Source organism: Alligator sinensis, unplaced genomic scaffold, assembly GCF_000455745.1.
Source record: "Alligator sinensis unplaced genomic scaffold, ASM45574v1 scaffold2_1, whole genome shotgun sequence".
In the NCBI taxonomy this organism is placed as follows: domain Eukaryota; kingdom Metazoa; phylum Chordata; order Crocodylia; family Alligatoridae; genus Alligator; species Alligator sinensis.
Genome location: NW_005842712.1, coordinates 187,554 through 199,459, shown reverse-complemented (window position 1 = coordinate 199,459; position 11,906 = coordinate 187,554). Strand labels below are relative to the sequence as shown.

Below are 11,906 nucleotides of genomic sequence, written 5' to 3'. Positions count from 1 at the left end.
TCTCTCCCCCAGCTTGTAGTGAAGAAAAACGGAAAAAAAATAAAAGCAGCAGGCTCCCCCCACATTTCTCTCGGTCTTCGAGGAAGAAAAAAGAAAAAACAACAGCCTCCCAATCCCTGGTCCCCCCAAGACCTGCCCTCCTCCCCTCACATTGCCCGTGCATCATCCCCATCAGCCTGACTGGGTTGGGGTAGCAAGAGTGGAATTGAGTGCAGAGCTGTGGTGAGCCCACAAAATTAAGCTCCAGGCTCCACAAATTAAGCCCGTTCCCACCAAATCACTTGACTCAGGAGCCCTGAGCCAGGAGATCAGATCTTGGAGGGCTACCAGCCCCTCAAGTGGCCCAGGGTACCCACCTGTACACCTATGCCCTGCTTCCTGCCAGCTCTCCCCACAGCCCCACCCCAATCCTTGCAGCATTACCTGCATCACCATGCTCTGCTCCTGCCCACCCTGCTAGCTCTTCCCATAGCCCCCTACCCCGTCCTGGCAGCATGACCCACAGCCTACACACAGCTTACACCCACCAGCCTTGCCAGTACCCCTAATTCTTGACCTGCAGCCCCCCTGCCCACACCAGCCCTGCCAGAAGGGGCCTCCAGCTTTCCCCCACCCTCAGCCCCCCAGGCCCTAGTTACCCAAAAGGCTGAAGAAGACAAAGTGAGTCTGAGCCAGCCCTGGCTAGTCTCAGATTCTCAGGCCCTGTCTCCAACCCCTCTGGACAGGGCTTAGGGTTTTGTGCCCTGTTTGCAAGTAACTCATTACAGACTGGAACTTGGCCGGCCTGTGGAGACTTTCCTCCAGCTCAGCACCATCCAGTGTACCCTGGATCTCAGTCTGTGCTGCACGTGCCCAACAGGCAGTGGCTCTGCACCCCCGGCACCAGCTCCAATGTGGACCTGCAGATGACGGTGGCTACAGCTCCTGGGGAGCAGCATGTCCCATTCTGGCCGCTGATCCTGCTGCACTGGCCAGGGATGAAATACACAACTGTGGGGCAGGGTGCAGGTTGGGGGCGGGCCCCAGGCCGGGGACCTCAATGAATCTCAGTGTGCCCCTGATGGCCAGCAAGTAGGTTAGTGGAGCAGATGGCTCACTGCTCTGCTCTACTGCAACTGCCAGCGACCTCTGCAGCTGGGGTGTGCAAGAGGATGGCTGTTCCATTAGCTCAGTGATCACATGCAATTGGAAGCAGGACAAAGCATTCATATCCTTTCACTCAGTCAAATTTTTATTTCTTCATTCCACCTGCAAAAAAAGGGGAGCATTTTATGCAAAAAACAGGCTGTTTCTTAGGGGACTACTCACTGTTCTGAATCCTCAAATAGGACGGCAATTGCACTTAGTATTTTCTGTACTGTCTCATGCAGAATATTTAATGCACATGTATCAAAATGATCAGGTTTCAATTCATTTCTGTTCTCTTGGTCAAGGAGAAAAATAAATGTAGCTCGCTTGCCTTTTGGAGCTTGGGTTGAGTCCCAGGCTTGAAATCTTGCTGTTTTGATTGGTGGAGCCCACCCACCAATCTGGAGGTAGCAAAAGGAGCTAAGTCACACCCCTTTCCTGAGGGGCAGGGAAGAGGAGCTCCCCCTCCCACCCCAGACTTGATTAAAGACTGCAAAACTCAGATCAGGAAGACTTCAGGGGTGGAGCCCTGGAGCCTATAAAAGGAGCTGCGTGCCCAGCCCGGGGGAAACACACCCCGGACAGAGAAGAGAGAAGAGAGAAGAGCGGGGCTTAGAAGAGCTGAGGAGAGCTGCTCAGCAGGGCAAAGCAGTAGCCCAGAAGTGTCCCTAAAGACTTCCATCAGTGGGGACGGCAGACAGATCCAGCAGCTAGGCTCTCGGTGTGCAGCACAGTGCACGGCATCCAGACCCTGGGAGCTGTGTGAGGCGGCTCAGATCTGCAACCTTTGGCATGCAGCCAGCGACACAGTCCACAGGCCGGTGCACGGAGTAGGACCTTTGGAGCGCTTGGGCGGCTCAGGTCCTCAATGCCCAGAACGCAGCTGGGAGCTCGGTGCAGGAGGCACTGCACGGAGGGTCCGGGAACAGACCGAGCCGGGTGCTGCACAAGGCAGCCCAGGCCTCCGACCCATAGCAAAAGGTTGAGTCCAGAGAGCCAGACAATGCTTGGGCTACTGAACCAGCAGACAGGGCTGAGCCAAAGGCCCCAGAAGCCCTGCATAGAGGAGCCCTGTTCCAGGCACAGCAACCCCCCCCAAAGCCCACTGCAGGCAAGAAAGCAGGTTGGTGCAGAGGACGAGGGCCACCCTCCATGCCTGGGAGCTGTAAATTGCAGGGCAAAGAGAATTCCCACAGGAGAGGAGGAGTCCCCCCTGGTTAGTTAAGGGCTCCTGAAAGTAGAGGTCCCACTGGGAGGGCCCCCCTAAATTTACCAGCTTCCTTGTAGGGATGTAGCTAATGTCCATCTGCAATGATAAGGAGGAGACAGTCTTAGATAAAGGAGGCTTGAAAACAAAAGCAGAATCAGAGGACTAGGGCAAAGAGCTAATTTAAATATTAAAAATCACACCCCTAGGTGGGGAGAAAGTGTGCTAATGAAACATACATGTATGTAAATGAGATACATAGCTAAAACACAGGTATAGAGACATGCTCAGTAAAGAACTCCTTGCGTCACTCCCTTATAACCAATTAGCAAACAAGAATGCTTATGAAGGTCCAATACTCCTGTATAAAAGATGCTTAGAATTAAGAATCTGTGTGCTTGTTACGTGAAATTATTCCGCTTGCACCTTGTATTGCTAGCAATAAATCTTCTTTATACTTTCACCCCTGGTATCTTTATTGGCTTTTGCATACCGGGCAGGATCCCAGACTTGAGCTGGGGCTCAACAATGTCATACCTTATATTTTGTGAACTCTCATGTTTGTAAATTAGTAGATGAGTAGAGTCCTAGGGCTCTGCTGGGACCCCCTGTTGCTGTTATTTCATCTGTTATTTATTTGTGGCTTATTTATTGTTCACCCATACTTATCTATAGCTTATTTGTTAGCTATCTATGTTTATTTTGGGGTTTATCTGTTGCAGATCAGATACTTACCTGTGACTTACCTGTACGTGGAGCACTGGTATAAGGTTTTATGGCATTTACCCAAAGGGTATCGTTTATGTTATTTGTTTAGATATCTATCTATCTATAGCTATATCTATATATTAGTACATATGTATATATCCATGTTTCTTTTCCTTGTGATAAGTTAATGTAAATAAATTTGTATATAGTTAACTCCCCTGACTGTCCTGGCCTGGTTTTATAGGGATGGATGGAAACAGAGAAGTCTGCAGTTCCCCCACAGCACACCTGCCAGTTAACAATAATCGCCTTCAATCGGAGAAGGGAAGTATATACCTGAGTTACCTGGGCTACATAAACATGACCAGAAATACTGCAATATTTCTGAAACAATAACAACTTCAACATTTAGTAAAACCCAAAGTCCAAACTCAGCTCTTAAGGAACAGCTAATTTCAAAAGCAACACTGTGGCAAAAAGAGGATGCAAACTGAACGCTGGTTGTCTTATTTCCACAATATCCTTAACTGTGAAACAGTACCTACAAATAACAGAAGTATGTCACTTGAACCCTTTACAATACTGATTTTTTTTCCCCACAGGACACTGCATAATTACATGTAGAACTACATTCCTATGTAGTTAAAATAAGTTAATTTTAACACTGAAACAGTTCCAGCAGGTGCTGTTGTTATATTGAGATACTGTAGTGATCTGTACTTTTATGACCACAGTCTTTCATTAGAATTAAATTTAGTCACTGGCAAGTTCAAAGTTTTGTTTTCTCGCTCCTTCTTTTGCCAGTCTATCAGCCACTTCACTTCCTATTGTCACAACCCAAAGGTGTGATTTTGTTTTGTGTGTGCTTTGGCACCACTGAATTATTTTCTCGCCAATTTGTAGCTTTCTTTGCAGTGTGCATGTCTTCTTTGCAGCACAGAAATGCACTTTGCAAAGAGTTCCTGCCATTTGTATTATAATTCGAGCCCCATTATTGGCTTGCGTGAAATTATTCACACGTGGCGGCTAGCGATTGGCTTGCTAGCCATATAAAAGCTTGAGCGGTTTCCGCTCCCCGGCACCGTTCGCAATCCTCGACGTATCCCTCTCCCTGCGCGCACAAGTTCCACAGAGCCTAGCAAACTTCGTGTGAGTCTATTCAGAGCTCTTTTTTCGAGTACTTTCTTCAGTTGGCGCGACGGGCTTGCGGTTTAGAGCCTCCAACCAGATGGGCTAGAAGAATGTTCACGGGAAGGAACTCTAGTCCGCCTCTCTTCTTTTCTATCTGTAACTGCAACTCAAGCAAGTTTTCCTGCCTGCACCGCGACCATCTTCGGTGTAAGTAAATAATCTTAAATCAACCATTACGCGTCCATGACTAATTCTAGCGTGTCGCCTGTTTTCTCTGACCCAGCGTGCCCGGGCTTCTGGCCACAGCCCGCGCGGCGCGAAAAAGGGCCTGGATCACTCCTGGCCCGCACACCTATAAAGCCAGCATGACCAGGAATATGTATCTGTTGAGATAAAAGCATGAGAAAGTTACTGAACCTCCAACAAAATCCAAGTAAGCAAAGATCATACAGCTGGTCCTCCTGTGGAGGAGCACAGGCCTTAAAAACCTTTTATTCACAAGCATTTTACTCAAGGTCACCAACTTAAGTTTGCCAAACGCAGCAGCATTTGCAGAATCAACTCTAATTCTGAGCTCAAAAATGCTTAACTGTGCTGTTTGCAAACTAGCACAGGACACTTCTTACAGATGACTTGGTTCCTTTAAAATGTGAATCACTTCACCCATCTTATTTTCTAGTACACGACATCCAGACAATGTAGAAGGGAGTTCTATCGAGTCAGGAATCCCACCCTGGAGAGTCTGGATATACTGCCTCCAAATGAAGGTACTGTGGTCTTGGAAGATTTGTGAGTTGGATAGATCCTGGTAGACTGTCCCATAAGGCAACAGATTTACTATTTAGTTCAATGTTTGTTGTTTGCTGCTGAACTCAAAAGCCTTTATTTAATATTTTTGGCTTCTTCTACTGTGTGCACTTTAAAAATCGCTGGCTTGTCACCTGACTGGATTTTGTATTTGACTGCCTATTCTGATTGTATACTATAGCTTCAATTAAAGCTTTATTTATTCAATTTTAAGAAAGCCTCTAGAGACTTTCTTATTTAAATAGAGAAGCCAGAATACAGCAGTTTTCCCAAAGGGAACCTCCTTCATGAATGGTCTCCCTCTACACCCACTACACTTCTGTGAATTAATGATGCATTTACCTGGATTCAGGATTAATAACCATAAAAGCAATGGTGCAGAGCTTTAACTCTAAATTACATCTCTGTGGAGGAGACATTTCTGTTATAGACAAATTTAGAACAATTAGAATCTCACCTATGGAGGAAATGAGATCTTTTCTAGAACTAGATATAGCAGCACTAATAAATTAGAGGTAACAGGACATCCATTTAAATGGGAATATCAATGAAGTTACTTAAAAAAAAGTTCTCTCTCACCTCAAGGTTGAAGACAACAGTTCTTAAATAGTATTTAAGTGATTATTTTAAAGAAAAGGATATTCGTGTTTTCAGTTTTCTTGTAAAACCTCACCCAAACAGTCTAATTCTAATTTATATAGCTTTATATCCTACCAAGTTAGGATATTTCAGTTCTGCTGATGTAGAAAAAAAAAAACTTTCACAGTCTAATGACACTGACTTGTCAGTTTACACTGACTAAGGAACCAGGATTTTTTAAAGTCTGAATTAATTTTCAATGATAAGTAATGATGATTCTTATCATAACTTATGGACTTGTATTATTGACTCCAGCCTAATGATCATTCCCTATGAAATCAGTTCAGTATTTTAGCTTAGATCAAATCCTTGTCCTCATTTTCCTGGAAATACCACAGAGATTTACTAGTTTGCACCTTTACAAAAATGGCCATTTAAAAAACACACACACAACAAAAACTGGCAGTTAATAAGTGTGTTTTATTATTTGAGAAACTGCAATATTTTTTTTAACTTGGTAACAAAATATCATTTATTATTTTGGAAGGAACAGGCACTGTGAATATGTAGCGTTTATGCTTTTACTAATTATTTTCACAAATTAGAGCAAAGGGGGAAAAGGTATTTTTGATGGAAAAGTACTTTAATCATAACAGAATACACAGAACTAAATTTACAGTTACTCACCCATTTTATTTCCATGCCCTCTGTAAGCTTGCCAAGTCTTTCAAAGTCCTCTTTGTTTATTCCACTTCTTCCTGTGCTTGTTCTCCAGCCTTTACTTTTCCAATTGTCCACCCAACTTGTCATGTATGGGGAAAAAAAGTTAAGAATGAAACTGTAGCACTCTCATTTTAAACAATAACCAAGGATAAATATTTTTAAAAGACATCCAGCATGAACCTAGCCAATATGCATTACTGCCTAGAGAAAGGAAAAATCTGTGCCAATGACTATTAGAATTACTATTCTGTACCATGCTTAGCATTTACACTAAATCCACTGGCGTTTCTGCTGTCATCTCCAGACTGATCCTTCTTCAATTTCTTTTTTGCCAAAGGACCAAGCTCCAGATTCCTGCAAATATCTATTGTTGTTCAAAAACTTCAGGTAATGTGATTGATGGTAACCTGAAATACAATTGGATTCTCCAGTCTTTTGGAGTTCTCTTTTTCCAGAACTGTATTACACTACGTCAAGTATTCTTACACCTGAATGTACAAAAACGTTCCTCATGACTAGTATTGATGCTCACTTTTCTGCAGTTTCAGTGGGTAAGTTTACATGTACCTGAGTGCTAGTTTACCAAGTGAAATGTATTAAGCTGAAAAGGAGGATCTGTTTATTTGTACATGTATATACTGTGCAATTCCAACTTCATCTTTACTAACTTGTTTTATCTAAAGAAGAAAGAAAGAGCTGACACAGAGGGTTGTGCGTTCATATTTACACAGAGAACCTATACAATAGGAGAACACACATCAAGGGTAACTGAAAGGGTTAAAAAAAACCCTAAGTCACAGAAAGTAACACACTTTTAAATGAGACAGATGGTAGGTATCCACCCTCAGTCAAAGACCTACTGCATTTACAGAGATTCCACTGGCCAGATCAGCTGAGATTAGCAAAAAAGGGCAGATGTATTCCTGGCATTGTGAACAAATTACTCAGAACATATTCCAGAACACTGGACCAACACTATAGCCCTCAGATACTATGTAGTGAAGAGAAACTTCTCACTTTCCATGAAATCATAGGAGCCATTCAAAAGAATGATTTTTTTCAAGGTGTGGGGCCACAGCAATTTACCCTTACTGTGGCCCCACACTTTGCTGCTAAATAAACTAATAGTAACATAAAACACTAACTTCTGAAGTCATATAATGTTTGCTTTCATTAACAACTACTTCCATATCTACCATACAAACAATGCTTTTATCACCAAACACAACTTCTTCTGCCATACAACTTCCCAGGTTGGGCATGTTTGCATTTGAGAGGGGAAAATCATACTGCCAAAGACTTTCAAATCCTGCCACAGGCGATTCTACTTCTTGGCAGCAGTCCTGTGATACTGGTCTAGATTCTGCTAGCCAAGAAGTAGGGTGTGGTGGCTCGGAGCAGGGAACCAGCCACCTACTTACTTCTTCAGGCAAAGATGGCTTTGGCCTGATATGCAATACCATCTCCTCAGAAAGGGTATTAGAGATGCCTACTGGAGGGGATACTGAAGGCAAAGAAGTTGTTTACTCAAAAGAAACTGTAGCAAAGGAGAGGCACACTTTCTGCTTTGCCCAGATTCCCCAGTTTATCTGCTGTTCTTCATTTTATGATCTACTGAGCCCTTGATTAGATATACCTGTACTTTTGGATGCCAAAGATATGATGATGTTGGGGATAGATCTGCATTCCATTTGTACACTCTCCAAAGCATCTATGGCTTGTTACGGTCAGAAATGGGTTACTAGGCTAGATGGATTATTGGTCTGACATATGGCACTTCTGTTCTTATGTTCCTTCCCACATGAGTTCGCTACAAGAGCATGAGACAAATAATGCAGGAGCTTTTCACACTTCCTCTGCCTTTCCCTCCTTTGTAGTACCCTAGACTGCTAGTTGTTTAAAAACAATACAAACGACAAAAAACGGCACTTTACCTTAAATTCTAGGTGCTCCTGTGCTGACCTCAGCACATACCCAATGTGTTAGCTGGACTGGCTCGCCCAACATCTCTATATATCAGGTGCTTTAGTGGGGCTTTTTGGTGCTTTCATCTAATAGATGATTCATTCAGCTTTAGATAAAAGCACAAAAAAGCCCAACTGAATTGCCTGATCTGTACAGACACTGCACAGTTGAGTCAAAATAATGCACTGCTTCTTCCAGTAAAGAGCATTTTTTGTTTGTTTTTGTTTTTAAATGCCTGCAAGCAGCCCTAGTATCTTCAAGCTACAGGATACACCTTTACAGAAGGAGGCATCCAGTTTAGATTATTTTCTGTTCATGCTTCCTTCAATCTGCTGGTTCACAGTTCAGAAGAAAAAGGAAATGCTCAAAGGTAAACTTTACTTCCTCCCCAGGGCCCAGAAAATTTCTGTCATTCCACTGTCAATGGACCTCCCAACTTTGGGAAAGAAAACAGACAAAACACATGGCACCGGTTCACTCACTATTTCCTCATGTGAGTACGGAGGAAATCTGTTCTTCCTCCCAACCAACATGCCAGTAAGCACAGCTTTCTCCTTTTAACCCCACCCTACAAGCATACTATTTATAGCAAATACAGCAATAAGCCCATAGTAACTAACAAACTATCTTCCTTCCCAATGTGGAACTTGCATAGTCCGTTATACTACCAAAGGAAGTTACTACTTAAGACCTCCCATGTGAAGACTGGCTTAGCCTCTGAAGCATGAGTGAACATACCCTACCTATTTTTCTTTAATGAGCATGCTAATAAGCTTGTGTCTAATGCTTTTTTGAATCCTAAGCCCTTGACTTGATATATTCTGGTCCCCAAGGTAAACTATACCCTGTGCTAAAAAAAGTTTCACTTCAGTTTTGAGTATTGCCTTTCAACGTAATTAAATGTTTATTTGTTCTTGAATAGGAGTACTCATATTCCCCTTGTGCGCTGGGCTGCCACTGCACACTGGGGCTCTGCGCCCCGCTGCTGTTGCCCCAGGAGCTGCGCACTGGCTGCATCACAGCCCCTACCTGCCCAGCAGTGGGAGGCACAGCACAGCATTGCACAGCAACCAGGGCAACAGTAGCAGGGCAGAGAGCCCAGCAAGCAGCAGCAGCCCACCTCCACCCTGCACATAAATCGGGGGGCACATGCCCCCCATACACATGGATGAGCCGTGGCTCCATCCCATGACCCACCCCAGCCCTGGGGCCCCATTAACCCCAGCCCTGGGGGCCCATTCACCCCAGCCCATGCCTCTGCCCCACTCCCTCCCTCACCACAGGGGCCTCAATCTGCCCCCCTTACCTCTCCCCTCCCCCATGCTCCTCCCCCCCCACACACACTTACCTGTTGGGCGGTCTCCGTCTCTCTCTCTCTCTCTCCCAAGCCACAGCCCCCCTGCCCTGCTGCTGCCCCTCACTCCTGACCCACAGTACCCCGCATCCTGCCAGGGCACATGGGAACCCCCCTCCCCAGGCTCCAAACACCACACACACACCCATAGTCCCCCACACCTTGACAAATTCCACCCACCCCCACAACCATACAAAGTGCCTGCATAATTTTGCATAACTTGGCGTTTTTCTGGGCATAACTGAGTTCTTAGCTGTGCAATTAAAATCACAATTAATTGCGACTAGTTTTTTTTAATTGTGCAACTAATCACGAACACATTTTTAATTGTTTGACAGCCCTAATAAAACCCTTTAGTTTCCATCTATTTAAAATCCTTCTTTTCATGGAACCTAAGAGCTACAGCTTGATATTTGGGCATGTTTGGTCCTGTTACTAATAGCTAAGCGTGACCTACACTGAAAGCAACAATTCACTTTTGCTTACCTGTGAAAACACTTGCAGAAAAGCCTGAATACAATTTCTTAAGATATGTCTTTGCATTTGTCCAGGTTGAGTCTTGTTATTATTTCTACTCTCCCTGAAAGAGATTTAATATTTCAGTTATACACCTGCTTTGTCTCCTTTGGTTTCACTACTTACTTGATTTTAGTGATATTATCCGACTGAGCATCCCGAGCAAGTGGGCCTGAATGTATTAGAAGTCATACACAAGACCATTGGGAAATAATTTGTTTACAGAGATTTAAGTCACAGCTCAAAACAATTACAAAGGATGGTTTGGCCTCCAATAGACACCTATTTCTGCATGTGCCTGTCTACGTCCATTACTTGAGCAACAGCTATCTGTAGAAACAACTGCAACATCACCTGAGAGAGAGAGTATTGCCAAGACTGAGAATTCAATTATTAAAAAAATAACAACAGTAAGTTTTCAAATAAAAAATGACCCTAGAATTTGCCAACATTATTTTTCTTTTTTTTTTACTTTCTCAAGTACTGTGCCTACCTGCAAAATATATACATGCTGATTCATTGGTAATGCAAAACATTTTAGCTTCAGCTTTTCCCACAACAGCCTCAATTACTGTCTAGCTTCCTGAATCACCTTCTGTACAAGTGTCTTCTCTAAAGATATTCAGCTTCGGTGAAAATGTAAGTGTTTTATCCTAGAGGTGAAGCAATATATCGGTCACATATTGGATCGGCTCCAATAACAGAAAAATTAACATGATCGGTCATCAGCTTCTTTTGGCTGATAATGTCACTGATAAATGCTGCGTGCATGTGTGCAACCACAACATGCATGCAGCCAGGAATGCAGCCCGGCAGCTTGGAGAGCAGCGTCCTGCTGGCAAGTCGGGCGGTGGGGGAAGAGGCATGGGGAGAGCAGATTGAAGCCCCCACAGTGAGCAAGGGAGTGGGGCAGGGGCAGAGGCAGGGGCAGGGGCTGGCACTACCCAGCCAGGGTGGTGAATGGGACCAGGGTCAGGATGGAGCTGTGAACAGTTCATCCAGGGGGCACGATGAGGTGCGGGTGGCTCCCCACCACTGCACATGGGGGGCATGTGCTGTGGATTTGTGCTGCCCACTGCAGGCTTAGGGCCAGGGATAGCACCAGCCTCTTCCTGGCGGGGGGCTGAGCCAGGGCTGCACTCCAAGGAGGCGGGGGTAGGGTGGGCTCAGCTGCGTGGGGCAGGCAAGTAGCAGCGCTGGGAGGAGCACTCCACTCTTTACCTTTCCCTCAGGAGCCCTGCGCTGGCCATGTGTCCTCTGCCTGCCCTGCAGCACAGCATTCCCGAGGGAAAGGCAGCAGAGTGGAGTGTCCTGAGTAGGGATGATGCTAGAGGGGGTTGGAGGGGCTATAACCACCCCAAAATTCCCTGTAGCCCCCCCATAGCTACCCCTTCCAGAGCCACCTGCTACCTCATGCAGCTGAGCCTGCCCTGCCCCAACCCACTCAGAGTGCAGTCCCAGCCCCACCCCACGAGGAAGAGGCTGGTGCAGCCTCTGGTCTTGAACATGCTGGAGGTAGCCGGCATCTGCCCTGCGCACAAGTCTGGGGGGGCACATGCCCCCCATGCCTCCCCTGGGGGGGGCCACGCAACAGCATGGAGCTGCATCCTCAACCCACCCCCACCCCGCGCCCCCTGGACGAGCTGCCCATGGCTCTGTTGTCTACAAATGTCCAACTCGGGATCCTTAAAATTCTAGTTTATTAGGTGGATTGAAACACTGTAATCATAAACCTTGGGGCTGGTCCCCACACACACACACACACACACATGCACACCCATACACACA

The 11,906-nt window shown here is 45.3% G+C and overlaps 1 long non-coding RNA gene across 1 annotated transcript in view; it reads right to left on the bottom strand.

Moving 5' to 3' along the window:
- Positions 1-4,441: 4,441 nt before the first annotated feature.
- Positions 4,442-11,906, bottom strand: part of LOC112552004 — a 10,119-nt gene continuing 2,654 nt past the window's right edge. Inside the window, exons 3-5 of the long non-coding RNA XR_003096358.1 lie at positions 10,089-10,182; positions 6,248-6,362; positions 4,442-4,557 (exon numbers count right to left, since the gene is read on the bottom strand). This is a non-coding gene — a long non-coding RNA (uncharacterized LOC112552004). The remainder of the gene's footprint in view (positions 4,558-6,247; positions 6,363-10,088; positions 10,183-11,906) is intronic.